Source organism: Melanotaenia boesemani, chromosome 14 (genome assembly GCF_017639745.1).
Source record: "Melanotaenia boesemani isolate fMelBoe1 chromosome 14, fMelBoe1.pri, whole genome shotgun sequence".
In the NCBI taxonomy this organism is placed as follows: Eukaryota; Metazoa; Chordata; class Actinopteri; order Atheriniformes; family Melanotaeniidae; genus Melanotaenia; species Melanotaenia boesemani.
The window spans coordinates 20,987,428-21,002,938 of NC_055695.1; the positions used below are offsets into that span (position 1 = coordinate 20,987,428).

A 15,511-nucleotide genomic window follows, 5' to 3' on the forward strand; every position below is an offset into this window, starting at 1 on the left:
TGATTTTGGTCCACAATAAAAACTTGTTAATAAGTTATGTTAAGAGCATATTCACTAATCTGAATAAATTTCCATGTTCATCTACATGTTTTCCAAATTCAGTAAAGCAAAGACATTGTCCAAAGGAGAGGGACAGAGCATTTGTCAGTTTAAGCTACAGATCAATGCTGTTACCAAATGCTGGTAGATAAAGAGTGAGTACGGATTTTAAATTCCTAGGATATTATAATGCAGTCTTCTAGATTGGATGGCAGGAGTCACATGGCAGATTACACATTACAACTGATTGCTAGAATACATCTCTAGGATGCTCCTGAACACATCGTCAGTGATGTTACCTGGGGTCCTCGGGTGTTTTGGGTCTTTCAGCATCAGACAACCTCACCCAAGCGACCCAGCCATGGTTGATCAGACCCAGCTTGTCTTTAGGTGGCATTCGCTAGCCCCCATAAATCTACTCTCCTAATCCAGGTAGCCATCTGCTACCACCGTGATGTTCTTAATGGCTCTTCTCTCCACTCCCATGATGCCCAAAGAACTCAAAGTTTTGTGGAGTGATTGCCCCACAAACCCTCTGCACCCAACCTCAGTGCGCATACACTTTGCCTTCCAGCCCTGCTTATGCCAATCAATGACCAGCTCTTTATAGTTAGTCCTCTTTCTCTCGTGAGCTTCGCCCAGATGGTCCTCCCATGGCACTGTCAGCTCCATCAGGATGATGCTTTTTGTCTCCTCTGAAACCAGGAGGATGTCTGGCCTTAGGATGGTTACAACAATGTGCTGTGAAAACTTAAGCTGTTTTTCGAGGTTGACCGACAACTCCCAGTCCTGTGCAGTTGCCATGAGTCCTGGTGGGTTTCTGGCTCCTGCAGTTCTTTGCAGTTCATTTATGAAGACATCTGCCTGGGTGGTGGGGCAGGAATGACTGCTATTGCTTCTGATTCCCATGCTGATAGCTTCCGCAGTGGGTTTCAGTACCTGGTTGTGGCGCCAGGTGTACTGACCCTGCCCAAGAGCTGCTGGACATCAGCTAAGAATGTGGTCCAATGCACCCCTGCCTGGGCATTGTGGGCCATTAGAAGACTTTATTTTGCCCCAGATGGAGAGGTTTGATGGGCTAGGCAGTATGCCGTACCCTGCCTGTACAAGGAACTTTATGCACTGTGGTTCTGCCCACCAGAGATCAGTCCGTGTGACCTTCCGGTTGATGGCCTGCTCCCACCTTGTCCAGGCACCCTGCTGCCTTAAGCCAACAGCTCTACTGGTTCTCAGCTCCTCCAACTCTGCTCTCACTTCCTCCTGGATCAGTCTGCTTCTCGCCTTCCCCTTGGCCTTCCTGTAATGTGGCATTGGAAAAGTCCCCTGACCAGCTCTTCCTTGGGTCATGGCGCCAACCAGGGCTCCATGGCGTAACTGTGACTCTGCTTGTAAAACAGCTTTGTCAGCTCTCCACTTCCTCCCGGTTTTCACCATGACCCCTGCCTGGGCCACCTTGGGGTCACTAGAGTCCCTATACATTATCACCTTTCTTGCTCCTGCCACCTTAAACTTCTCTTCAAGCGACTTCAGGGGCAGCTGAAACTTGGTGTTCTGTCCATAGAGGGCAATGCTGCTGAAGCTCATAGGATGTCCCTGCCATCTCCTAAGGACGCCGCTGACTTTCCTCTCCAAGCTTTCTATGGTGAAGATGGGAACCCTTCTTCAGCACCAGTAACCTTGATTTTGCTGGTTTGAACCTCATTCTTGCCTATTCCATCAGTACTGACTTGGTGGTAACAATCAGGGTGTCTATGAAGGCCTTGATTATGTGTTGGCACACTGCTGTTTTGGTCTTTGGATGCTGACACTGAGTTTTAACAAAATTCACTATCATGTCCATTGCCAGGGAAAAAGGGGTCACAGAGATGGTACAGCCTGTAATGATGCCAACCTCAACTCTGTGCCACTCTGATGTTATAGGCCCTTATTAGACTCTCATATTGAGATACTACTACTTTCATATATGCGTCTTGATTTGGACTTGAAGTCAAAGACTTGAGACTTGACTTGGACTTGCAAAAAAAGAACATGTCTGGTGTTTACCCACAATGCCTTGTATTGAACCCAGAGTTCAGCTGCACATTCAAACCTCCCCAAACAAAGTGGACATTCCAAGTGTGGCGAGTGGGTGTTTGGCTGAAACAATAAAATAGGTTTTTTTTTAAAAATGGACAATCCAACCTGGGGACTTTCACTCCAGGGAATCTACCTGAAAGTCATTAAGGTTTGTTTAGATATAATTGAGACAAGTTCCATTTAAAAATATGAACATTTTTTTTTTAATAAAACAGTAAAAGAAAAAAAAACATAATAAAAAAAACAAAGAAATAAAACCAGGATAAAATGGAGCAGTGTAAGAAACAATAGACACAAACAATTAACAGTGAGACTTGACACTTACCGATCAGAGCAGGGTCCCATCTTGGAGGAAGCTTTTGGCCCCAAACCACTGACTGCAGTTACCTGTCACAATAAGTCATTTTAAAAACATAGCTGCTCGCAGTGTTTAAAATCAGAGTGCCAGGACAACATACCAGTAGAGCCAACTTCCCTGGATACCAGGTCAGGAGGAGATCTTTTTGAAGGATCACCTTCAGTTTCCAAGCAAAGAGCAAGTGTAGAGCGAGACATTGGCCATTGGCTAAACACCAGTTGCAATCATGTCACCTGAATCTAATCAGATGAGGTGCCATTCCACTACACAAGTAAACAAATTTCTAATCAGAAGGTGATTAGGTGCAATGGTAAACAGGTCTCCACCCTAACTGATTTTTTGTCTGTTTATGTTTTCCTAATAAAGTTAAGTTGAAAAGCAAGAAAAATCACTGAAAAACATCTCCTTTGTACAACTTTGTACAAGACTTTCTGGAAACTGGATTTGTAAAAGGGAAATGCAGGGAAAAATGCTAGTGTCACAAAGTAAAGTTTAACAGTGATATCCTAGTTATAACAATAAAAGAACACATGTTTACTGATTTGAGTGTTTGGATTATTCTCATTCAGGGGCAGCTGAAGCTTGATGTTTTTCTAGCAATCCTGTAAAAAGTTCAAAGTGGTTGCAGAAAGCCTTAAGGAATTAATCTATACCCTTGATAAAAACTAAAATTGACCTATTTGGTGACACTTTACACTAGAAAGATTAAATGCCATTATGTTATGTTACATTTTTTATTCTGGATTGTAACTGTTCTGTCAATATTCACTCCGACAATACAGTAATTTCACTAAAAACCCAAATTTCACTTCTCTTTTTCTCACATGAAGCCACTGCTACCACAAACCAGAATGACATTATGTTTTCAGAGATAACAAGGTTTTCCCGGCTCTCCCCCATCATCAGGTATCATCATCCGGTATAATTAGAGAGGTAATGGAGAGTGGGGCAGCCCTAGGCCCATCCGTCTTAATCAAAAGAGCCATAACAATGGAAATACTGGCCCTTTGTTGACTCAGAGCCTAAAAGATGGATATCTTTTTAACTGTTAAAGTATAGGAAAGACACCACAGCCCATTTGAGCTGGTGAATTCAGATGAGCTGCAGTTTCTAATTTAAAGGAGGAAAGTTGTGAGTCGCCCCAGATGAATAAAATGGGTAATAAAACTGGGAATGAGGGCATGATGAGGCTTTAGCCTCCCTCCCCTGCAAACTCAGCCCATCTCAACTTCCTAAACCCATCCGCCCACTCCTTCTATCTCTCAAAATGCCACAGACAGTCTACCTTTCTCTGCTTGTCCATTGACTTTTCTTCTGTCTTCCTCTTTCATCTTTCTTCATTCTCTCTTCATCTTTTTCTACCTCTGTGCTCCTCCCCCCGTCCCCGTCAGTTGCTCTCTAGCTTTCTTATCAGACAGGCAGTGAGGCATGAGAAAACTGTGCAGCAACAGCAGCAGCAGGAGGGCCCATAGCTCTGAAATATACCCAGGCTTAGGAGACTTCAGAGCTGAGGCTGGCTGGCTGAATTACAGGCTTCGAATTGTAATAAAAGAGAATATCTTGGTTTAAGATATAAGGATGGACATTATAAGTTGAGCATGATTTTAGAGTCCCAAGACAGGAAAGTTGCTTTTTTTCTTACTGAAGATAAAACTCAATTTCAAAGGCTGGTGGTGAAAGAAAAACTAAAACCAGCAGATAGAAATGTTCAAACAGAGGAAATCCCCATCATCATTATGATGATAGTGAACATAGAAAATAAACTTTGTTGGATAAACACACTCAGGGCACTTTGCAAAAATAAAAACGGATTTAAATGAACAAATTGATGAATGTTTACAGAATAGCAAAGAAAAGCAAAACATTCCTACTCCTTCCCTGCGTTCTAGTTGTCCTTAGAAATTACGAAGTGATATAATTTTTCAGATCGGTAAACTCATAAGTTTCAGAGGATCCCGAGATTCCAGATTGCAACTGGATTGTTTCAGGGGCCTCCTTGCACAGTCTGTACCTCGGGTCCTGCCTGGTGTGGTAGATCTGGGCTTTGATTGCCCTGGTACTCAAAGCTTGCTCCTGTGCTGCCATGTTAGCGCATCTGTGCTGTCCTTTAGTCCAGCCCTCTCCAGCCATTGGTATGACTTGTTTATATCCACCACTTCGGCTATTTGTCAGTGGTACATCCCATGCAGGGGCTTGTCCTCCCATGATGTTTCCTCCATTTCATTCTCCTCCAGGTTCCATTGCCTGAGGCATTCACTCAGTGCTTCACTCCCTCTTTGAGCTTAAGTGTGTAGCCTCTGGACACTGGATTTGGGGTGGGACCCTCCATGCATGATAAACAGCTTCCGTGTTTTAACACCTGTGGCCTGAACTTCCTTTTTTTGGCTAGTTTATTATCCCAGGAGGGTATCTGATCACTGGCAGGGCATAGTTGTTAACTGCCTGGATCTTGTTGACTAACTTCCAGGCTCTCATTGTAGCCATGACCCTATCCCTTCTCAGTTGCTATCTCATTCATCTCATTCATCACTTGGACTTGGTACCCAATCTCTGGAGGGGAGCTGATTTTAACTCTCCCTTCTCACCTATTGTTCTGGCTCCTTCTTGCTATAGCATTGGCGTGTTGTATCTCCTCAATCTCTAACTGAGAGCAGCTGTCGTTTGCAAATGTTGGAACACTGAGCTATGAGTTGTTTCAATGTGGGTAGAATGTGGGTATCAAAGTATTTATATATGGGCACTTTATAAGTGAGTCAAAAAAAGTGAGTCGACTGTCTCTAGGCATGGATTTTAGGGCATCACATCCGTGGGGGATGAGGATGGTTCAACAGTCACACTTCACTGGTGAGAGGGTTTAACACCAGCATTTAAAAAAAACAACTTTTCTCATAGTTTGCACAAATGCCACTGCTTTGGTCGTCTGCACAGCGTTGCAGCCCCCTCCTCCTCCTGAATCATGACTGATGTCGGTGAACTGCTGAATGTTTTTTTTTCCACTAGCATCGTTCAAGAACAATTGTCAAGTATTGTTCTTGGACACGCTAGCTAAAGTAGCCTGCATTTATCAGTCTCGTGTCAATCAGATCCATGTCACTGTCACGGAAAAAAGGGGGTGTCTTCTAAATCATTGGTGCTGTGCAGATTTTGGAGTTTAGATGGTGGCCAGGCAGGGGTACTGACCAGGAAAAGGGGGGCACAAATGAGATCTACTTTTTTAAGGTCTTGATTTTATGTAATATTAAAGTGGTTATTACAACTAAAGTGAAAAAAAGTAAATATATATATTCACTTTTTATCTATGTATGTGCCTTATCTTTTCACAGATACTCAGCTACTACTAGATTTAATTTTACAAGCATGTTTCTAATCAGTATTTTTTTTTTACTGTGCAACAAGGATCTCTGTCACTTTCTAAATATCACTTCCCGGGAAATAATCCTGGATTCTGATATAAATTCACCTGTGTGCATTCCTGAACAATAACACTAATGACCCAACTCTGCCACCTCTGATGAGGCTGCCCAGTGTTGTATCATGTGATGCCTTTATAGGTCAAGAAGAACATTTGTAACAGATTCAGAATTCAGAAGGTCAGAAGAGGTAATGGAAAAGGTTTCCAGGAGACCAACAACAAAAAGAAAAATCCATTTTCTGTCCATGGTTTTCTCATATTCGAGGAAGCTGTTAAATGCGGTGCACTAAAATCAAGTTACAACAAAATAGGGGAGATCATTTGTATGCCATGTGTGGACATGACAACACTAAGCATCTACATGAGGATTCCTAAATATCTTCCAACTTTAACTTTGAGGTACTGTAACTCCATCCTCTGCTCTTACACTAGGTCAAAGGCTACAAGAAGATTGCAGATATTTTTTAGTTTAAAGCACTGATGGCCAAACCTGACTTTTTTTTTTTTTTCTTTTGTAAAGAATCTAATTAGTACCTGGTGTCCTCTTCAAAACAAAAAAATGTTGAACATGTGTGCCACCATACAGCCTACATTCTCTAAAAGAGGGGAAATAAAACACTCCTCAGCTCCTTGAATCCACTTAAGATGTAAATAGGATGCCTTTCTAACCTTGATGAGCACAGAATATCAAATTCATCTTAAAATTATTAAAAATGAGGAGAACTTTTCCAAGTTGGGCAATTTGACTTTATATGTGGGGATACTGATTAACTACAAGAGAGGGAGAAGTGTCAAAGGAGAAAATGAGTGCACTCACGCCTGATGAATTTAGATTTAGCAGGAAAACTGTCAAAGCTGAAGCAAAATCTTCTCTGGAATTTCTAACATACTGAAATAAGAAGAAAAGAAGAGACTGTTGCTTTGATGGGTCCCAGATGTGAACACCTTTCTAATCTCAGGACCTACCAGAGACCCATTTAAGGAAAACTGGTGTGAAGAAAAAGTAGAGCTGAGCATCAGGAATTTTTTCCTCAACCAAGCTGAAACAGTAGGAATCAACACAATCTGAAGTTGAGATATAATGAGATGGACAACATTTGTTCTGGTGTTTTCATACCAAACAACGCAGCAGAAGACAGGCAGCACACTTGTTCATGACAAATAAACTTTACAAAAACTCAGGATGGTTTTTAATGCAGTATGTGGGCAGTTTGGTACCAAATTCTAAGAAACAGACACTTTATTCCAAGAATTTGTGCCCCTTAGCTTTAGTTGGTCTTTAATATCGGCTAGATGATGGCCAGTTAGTCAGTGTCTCAGATCTTTCTATTCATGTAATGTCTAACTGCATGAATATTATTCATGAATACATTTCATACAATTATTCTAATTCACTGTTGATAAATATGAGTGGCCTGGAGGCTGAGGTTGAGCAATTATTTTAAATTACAACCTATTTTCTTTTAGCAAAGATGATTTCACTATTTCTAGGGCAACTTTATTAATGAGGTCACAGTTTTGTCCACATTTATGAAGCCTCATTAAAACACCAGCAATCTATGGGACAAAGTATCTAAAATTCCTTTTTTAGTACTTCACATTAATACGTAATTTCCCTTTTGGGAATTATTTGTTTTTAATTATTTTATTTTATTTAATTTACAGCATTTCAGTATCATCAAAGCAGCATTTACTGTCACACCATGTATCATCAGTGTAAATGGAGTTCTCATGTTTTCTCCTTCACATCTTTCCTTGACTTCATTATGATTTTCATGGAGGTCAAGGAAAATATAGATTTTTTTTTTTTATTTTCTGCTTTCATTAACAAATATGTTAATAAAATAGCTTCCAGTAAACCTGCTATATCCTCCTGACTACCAGAAAAAAAATTGTTTAATTAATATTTATTTTAATTTCCCCGACTGTTTGAAGGGTAATGAGAAAACTCTGACAATGAAACTCGTTCTTCTTAATTGAAAAATACAGAACAAAATTCAGGAAATAGCTACAAATGTCCACTACAGAAGACAATTCTCAAACTCTTAAATGTTGTGGTAAAATGTTGTTATATTCATTTAGAAAATGGTTTAATGTGTTCTCAAGAGATATAAAGAAATATTACAATAATACTTCAGGATTACATTTGCACAAAAAGAAGTTATGCACTTACTTTTCCTCTTTTTATGAAATGTGATTGTGGTAATGAATGCCATTTTCCTTGAGGAAAAACAAGATGTTCCCAAAGCCCCACCCCTATAAATGTGGTACCATTCAAAAGCCCTGGATGTCCTTTTTAGAGAACAAAATGAGTGGGTTTAATAGCATAAAAGGGGGATGGAGATATTCAGGTTTACAAATGTCCTCCACAGAGGACAAATTTATACTACTGGTAGTCAGGAGGATATGTTAAAATAGCACATAAACCTTAAGGAGAGACCTCCTTGAGTAAACTTTCCTCCTCTAATCTCTGTTTCTCCAGTTCAACTGACTGAGGGAAGTGCCTCAGTTATTACGTTTTCATTCAGATATAAGTGCATCCTTGAACATTTGGCCCTTTAGATTTTTAGTTACCCAGCTATCCTGTTGCAAACTGAACATTTGATGATGGCACAGAAATGTAAAACTCTAAGCCCGAAGCAAACTGCAGCAGGTTTATTACCAGACTGCTATAAAGGATGCAGGAAACCTTTAAAACTGTCAGCAAGTCTATAAAGGGAAATATACTGTCCTAAAAGGACTGTGCAGATCTGAAAATAATAATAGCAGAAGTAAAATCTGTGTATTGAGTGGCTGCATCTCACATACAGTTTTAAATAAACATGAAATTAGCTCTTTTTTTATGAAACAAAACACTACATTCCTCATCCCTTGGATTCCCAGTTTATGCCTACATACACTTCATGATAGCTGGTGAAACTAATGCAGATTTTGAAAAAAGGCTTTGACTGGGTATCTAAAATCCAGCTTTGGTGTATTGGCAGATAAAATTACACAAATGATCAAATCTGAAATAGGAAACTAGTTTTTAATCATGAAAGTTTTGTTTGTTTTTCCACTTTTATTTTTAAAAATTAAGTTATCAGAAGAATATCAAATAACAGAATAGAAGAGGACTAAAGAACGCCAAATGTCTCTAAAATATGAATGAGAAAAAAAGGCAGAACAATTCCTGCTAAACTTAAATGTGGATTGGTAGAATATCTTATTCTCCTTTTGTCAGGTGTGTAGATATTCTCCTCACATCCCCAACAGCGATCAATAAACTAGCATAAATTCTGTTCCAGTAATGGAAAAAGGACTGCCAATCATTGCATCTGGTACAAACCCAATGCTTAGCTGACCTACAAGCTCCTGTTCTTGTTTACAATTTCACCTGCACTTAAGAAAACTCTACCAAAAACAGCTACAATGAAAAAACCTGGGAATAAAAAAGAGGTCAGACCAGAATGGATATCAGCATAGCGTGTTTGAGTCGACAGCTCAGGAAATCAACGGGTTAGAGAAGTAATACCGTGGCAGCTGCTTTTCTGCTGGACAGGTAAGGTTTGGGTTCTGCTGGGATTTGTTGTTTTCATTACTTTGCAGATAGCAAAACTATCCTTGTTATTAGCCAAAGACTGATCTTAGTAACATTGCTGTTTGCAACAACAGCGTATTGCCTCTCTGACTGGGGGGATGTGAACGGTCATGTGCCTTACAAGCTAATGAAGACTATTGTAATTCTGATTAATTAAGTTTTGAAGTTATTTGCTTGTCTCTGGCACCAACTTTGTGTCAGAGTCAACAAGGCTTTAATAGTGAAAGTGCTAACATGTACAAAAGTAAATAAATAATGTTTACATTTAGAGCTGTAACTTCATAAATGATCAGGACTTGCCTCCAAAATACCTCAGACTTAACTTTTTATACAAAAAACATTATGCAAGTGGATTTTTTTGTTTGTTTGTTTGTTTTGGATCTGGTAACCCTTAGTAGCTGAACAGCAGATCAGTGGCTCACCACTCCTGAGTTTTCTGTATTCAGGCGCTTGATTTGCCTTGTTAGCAGTTCCACAGGTAATAATTACCAAGAGGTTTTCTTGGTCTTCAGATCGCAACTTGACCTCTGTTAAAGTCCTTTTTTTTCATAACTGTGGGAATTGGTAAAGTAGAAAAACTGTGATGTGTTTTTTTTAGAGCTTTCTTTTGCTTTATAGGTAATATGTACAGTATTGTTATTTTTAGACTGCTAGGCAGCTGCTTGCACGAGCTGGAACCAAGTTTGAGGGGGTGTGATATTAAAAAAATCTTTTTTTTACTTTACTATGAAAGCTTAGTTCGGCCATGCTTAGGGGGGAAAAAATTTAACAGCTCACAATAAGAAGGGACTTTTTCATTATCTCAAGAAAACGGTTTAACTATTTTTTAAAACTATTTTCTTTGTTAGCATTCAGCAAAGCCATGAGAAAATAACAATACATCGCCACAGTCTTCAACTCACTTAAATATTTGCAGGATCCTTTTTTTTAAAATAAGGGATAGCAATAGTTTTCCATCTTTTCCACTTAAAATAATATTGCTTCACTTGCACCTTTCCTGGAAAGTTCTAGGAAGTTTCTTAGATATAATGGAGTGTTAATCACCATCTCACCTCCTGCTGTTATATAATCTTCAGCTATGTTTTAATTTAACAGAGGCCAGCTCAAAACTTGCAAGCATGCAGATTTTTTTCTGTGGCACCTTTTTTTTTATCTTGGCTGCAAGAGGTAAAATTAAGTCAACTGCATCTAATTCTCCTGATGTGCTTGGTGTCTCATAGCCTCACTCTTCTTCTCCTATACACCTTTTGGTTGCACTGGTTCACAGGAGAGCCCTCAGCGTGGGATGTAATGTGTTCAGGCTGTGATGCTGCAGGACCTTAACAGTCTTTAGAGCCTAATGACCTGTCAGCGCAGCAAAGATTTAAGGACACGTAAAAAAGTAGAGCCACAACAAGGAGGCTTGCTGTTGCAGTTCATCTTCACTTTAATTGGGAACATTTAGTGTTGCTCAGTCCTCCATATTAATAAATCAAAACCTTGCAGCAATTTCTCCAAACTGTGCAATGCAGTAGTATCTGAACAGGGCCACACAGTTGTGATATAAACAATGATAACCTTATGAATTGTGTCACCTTGTTTCATTACAGACTAAAAAAAAAGTCCAGTTACCGGTGTTCAGACCAGCAGTCGTCAGTCTTCCTCTTGTAGTATTTTGATCGATGCACGGCGCTCATATAGACCACCCTCTGTGTCAAGCAATGCGTTTGAATACGAACTCTGTGCGAGACGTGCTGGCTACAAAGGGCCAGCTGCTGCTGCAAATGCTGGAGCTGTTTTGGGGAACTGAGTGGTGATTCATGCTGGCAAATTGATTCATTTCTTGTGCTGATAAGCACCTTTTCTTTTTGTACCTTTATGCTGCAATGGCTTTGAAAAGAGCTGCTGAAAAACACATCTCTCCTGCCACAGAGAAAAGGAACATGTTGGGTACACAACAACATCAGTATTGTGGGATGTGCTGCAGAGTGATACAGGTCAGCGTCACAAACTACAGCTTTAACCACTTGCATCAAGTTAAAGCTGCGCTACTTTGAACATGATAAACTTGCTGCAGGGCTTCATGCTGAGCTTTATTGTGTTCTGCAGGTGTTTCATTCAGCATGCTGCTGTTGTGTTTGGGGAATCTATTTGCTTACCCAGATACACATATTTGATAAGTGTACAACAGATGTGTTCTTGCTTTGAGGAGCATTGGTGGAGATGGTAAAGCTTTGACTCTTATCAGTATGTAGCAGCCTAGAGCAGAAAGACAGGCAGCAAAAGGTTTAAATGCCCACCGACTAACTGAAGCTTTGCTTCTACACTAGAGATCATTTGTGACTGAAGCTGTTGGACTTCTCACCCATCCCTCCTGACCCGTGGCAACTGAGCAGACATCAGCTGAGTTGGATTTGTGTGGTGTATTTTAGGATTTGGTGAGCAGAGCTGCAAAGGTATCTAAGAGGCTTATATGGATAGATATATTATCTGAGATTTACATAAACATATCCCTCATTATAAGCAAAGGGTAGCAATGTCTTATGCTCTAATAGCTGTTAAATCTTTCCTCCTCTAAAAAGATAATTTTTGGAGACTTACACACATCTTTTCCAAAAGGGGCAATAACTTTTAATGGCAGTCATGCAAAATTGGTTGTGCCACGCTGGAGCTCATTTTTGCAGAAATTATGCAGAAGACTGAAGCCAAGCATGGCAGCTTCATCAAAAAAAAAAAAAAAAAAAGAGTTGACAAAACAAAAACAAACCTGCCCCAAGCACAGTAAGAGACATCGTGTGAAATGTGTGACAGATAGAAAAATACAGATGAATCATTCATGTCAAGATCCGAGTTTAATTCCAAATATCCATTTAACTCTGTCATGGGAATTTCTGATATGATTTATATATTTAATGTAAAAGTAATTAAACTATTTGGTTGCATTCTGTGCTATTGGTGGGTTACTAATCTTGCAATATTCCAGGTGTGAATAAAAGGAGCTTTTCCTGTTCTTCATCATCAGCAGGATGGACTCTGGATTTACTGTCTTTACTCAAAGATAATGAAGGTGAGCTTTTTTGTAATTGATTTGGAAATGAACTGTCATGGTTGACTAATGATTTTCACTGAATGTGAAAAAAAATCCCCTTTATTTAAATAAACTGATTATTATTATTATTTTTATAGAACCCTTTCTTTTAATATTATTGTATGTATTATTTTATGAGTTATTAGTTGTTTAAAAAGACATTTTGCTTCTCATTGTTTCCTGCCTGAAGTCATCCGGAGTAACGCTGAATGCTGAGCACTCACTTATAACTTTAGTTCCAGTCTGCATTCACTCAACATGTAGGAGCTCTTAAATACTTAAATAACATGGATCTCTCAAAGTGTATTAGTAAAGTACCAAAAGACCCACCAGGGAATTTCTAAGCAATTAAAGATATCTGTCACACTAATATTCATCTTCATGTGTCCACCACCAGAAAATGAACTATGGCGTGGAAGGCAGGGCTGCATGGAAAAAAAGCTTCTGAAAAACGGTTGTTGGAAAAATGTTTTAAAGATTAATAAGACCAAAATTATTATCCAAAAACATTATCCTTTCAGATATAAGTAATTTAACTGCAAGACGTTTTTCCTATCTGTGAAACACAGTGGTGGTTGCATCATGATTTGCCCCACTGAGGTCCTAGTGGCGTCTTGATTGATGGAACAATGAATTCTTATTTATACCAAGTAACAGAAGTTTTTCTATCAGAGATCAGTAAAGAAAACATCAGTGTCAAAGTCTTGACCTCAGTCCAACATGATTCTTTGGAAAGGGCCTGAAGCGATCAGTTTGTTTGAAGAAACCCAATAAAATGTCAGAGTTGAAGCTATTCAGTGATAGTGGTGGGGGACAGGTAAAAATCTATTCAAGCCAGTGTGCAGGACTTTTTAAGAGGTGTTAAAAACATTTAGTTACAGTTAGTCTCAGCTGATTCTCAAAATCCAGAGATGTTTGCATATATAATAATGAAGCTATTCAGGGATTTCCCTGTATGAAAAGATGGAAAAAGTAACGTTTTATTTAAGTTTCTTTCATAGTATTCACTTTAAATGAAACTCATACCCTAGTCTAATACCGAAGATCTTTCCCCTCACGTCTGCTGTCATCTGGTGTTTGGGCTTTTTCTCCTGCTGCGCTTCATTTTTCCCACGCTGTCAAACTTTGCCGTCACACTTCTGGTCCAATGGTCTTCTTACCTGCTGCTCTTTGAGCCAATCAGTCTGATCCATGTTCTTTTCAACTGTTCAAAACTAATCATTACTCCTTCAGGCTGTCTTTTGTGCAGCTCATCTCCTCCCCAACTCCACTTTTTCCTGAACCCAGCTCAGGGGTCAATCAATCCTACCCCCTTCCTTCATGCATGCCAATGTTTTCAGTTGATCTCTCCTTATTTATCTTCTTGTAGTACTTGTGTTAGGATAGTGTTTTGGGTCATGTTGTGAATGTTTTGGATAATTTCTAAATACATTTCTGAAACTGAAGGTGTTTTTTTATTTTCATATAAATGCAAACTCAAAAGCATCTTGACTGTTAACAAAGCAGAGACACTGAGGCCAAGCAGCAATGTGGCTGTCACTGACAGGGATGTTTTGTTTTTTTTTTCACACACAAACACATACATACATGATCTAACTATCTAACTCTGGGGGAAATTACACCCAAATCTGATTAAAGTCAAGCTGACATCCAATGCTACAGAAGTTTTTAGTTTTAAAATTGACATTAATTGTGCACATTCCTGAAGCCATTGTTGCTCTGCAGCATGACGAGGCTGAGAAACCGCAAGTTTTTTTTTTTGTTTGTTTGTTTTTTTTCATCCCTGGGTATCATGTTACAACTGCATTTTGCTTTACAGCATCGTGTTACATGTTAGCAACTGGATATCAACACACTGACCACTTTGAACACACACCATGGCTCATTCAGCAAAGACATGCAACAGGACATTATCAGAGGAAGTGAGGTAAAGAAAGTGAGAAAGTCACAGAGCAAAAGATAAAGCCAGAGACATCTGATTTTACTGGCTGGTGAGCGCTGGGACAAGAGACAGGATGATAGGATACTGAATTAGGGTGAAAGTGTGAAAATCTGTGTGAAAATCTGCCAAAGGTCAGTCGTGTGGCTTTACATGCAGCATGTAGTTGTGGAACTCTGAGGATCTGTGAGGGCGTGAAATGAGTCTCAAAGCTCAGCTTGCATTTGCAACCTGATCTGTGTGTAAATACAATATCATCTGTGCACATCTGCTCATGTGTACATACACATTTAACTATTTGTGTGCACAGGAAGTTTTTTAAAAAACTATCACATGTAAAGTTGAGGACATGTATAAAATTATTTTGCATATGTTATAGATATTTATGTGTGGGTTCAAACACACATTTTGTAAGTAGCCGTTTCCTCCAGTCATGCAGATGTACTGACTTTTGGATAAGCAGACATAGGCATTTTTACACAGAGACACCATCTCATCGCTCACAAACACACCTTTAATAAAATCAGAATGTATGATTGACAGGCGCTGAGGCCACATGATTTGTCTAACAACCCTGTTGTGCTTCTATTCACTACCAGACACAATGTGCATGTTCATGCCTTTGTGTATATTTGTATTACAGCACTGGATCCTGCTTCACAACATGTCCGTTTGTCTAATATTTCTCATGTGCATATGTTCCATCTGGTGTGCTGCTGTTAGCAAAAGAACAGTGACTGACTTGTTTGTGATTTGTCACTCACTGATTAGTAAATACTTTGCATCTTTCAGCTGAATGGATGAAGAAGACAGCCCCAACCCTCAAATGTCAACTCCAGATTTTCAGTGACAGTGAAAGCTATGTCCCACCGTGGATGACGCTTGTGCTCTCAGAGGAATTTTCCCTGTTTGCACCAAAGATACACACATACAGTTTATGGAAATGAGTAGTGTATGTATGTGTCAATCATATGCAAATCCCACATTGGTTTATTTGCAAACTTTGGAGAGAGCCTCATTTGTCTCCATGTCACAGTCTC

General features: G+C 39.4%; 1 pseudogene; it reads right to left on the bottom strand.

Annotated features, from left to right (window-relative positions):
- Window positions 1–462: 462 nt before the first annotated feature.
- Window positions 463–1,873, bottom strand: LOC121653068 (annotated as a pseudogene).
- Window positions 1,874–15,511: the final 13,638 nt, after the last annotated feature.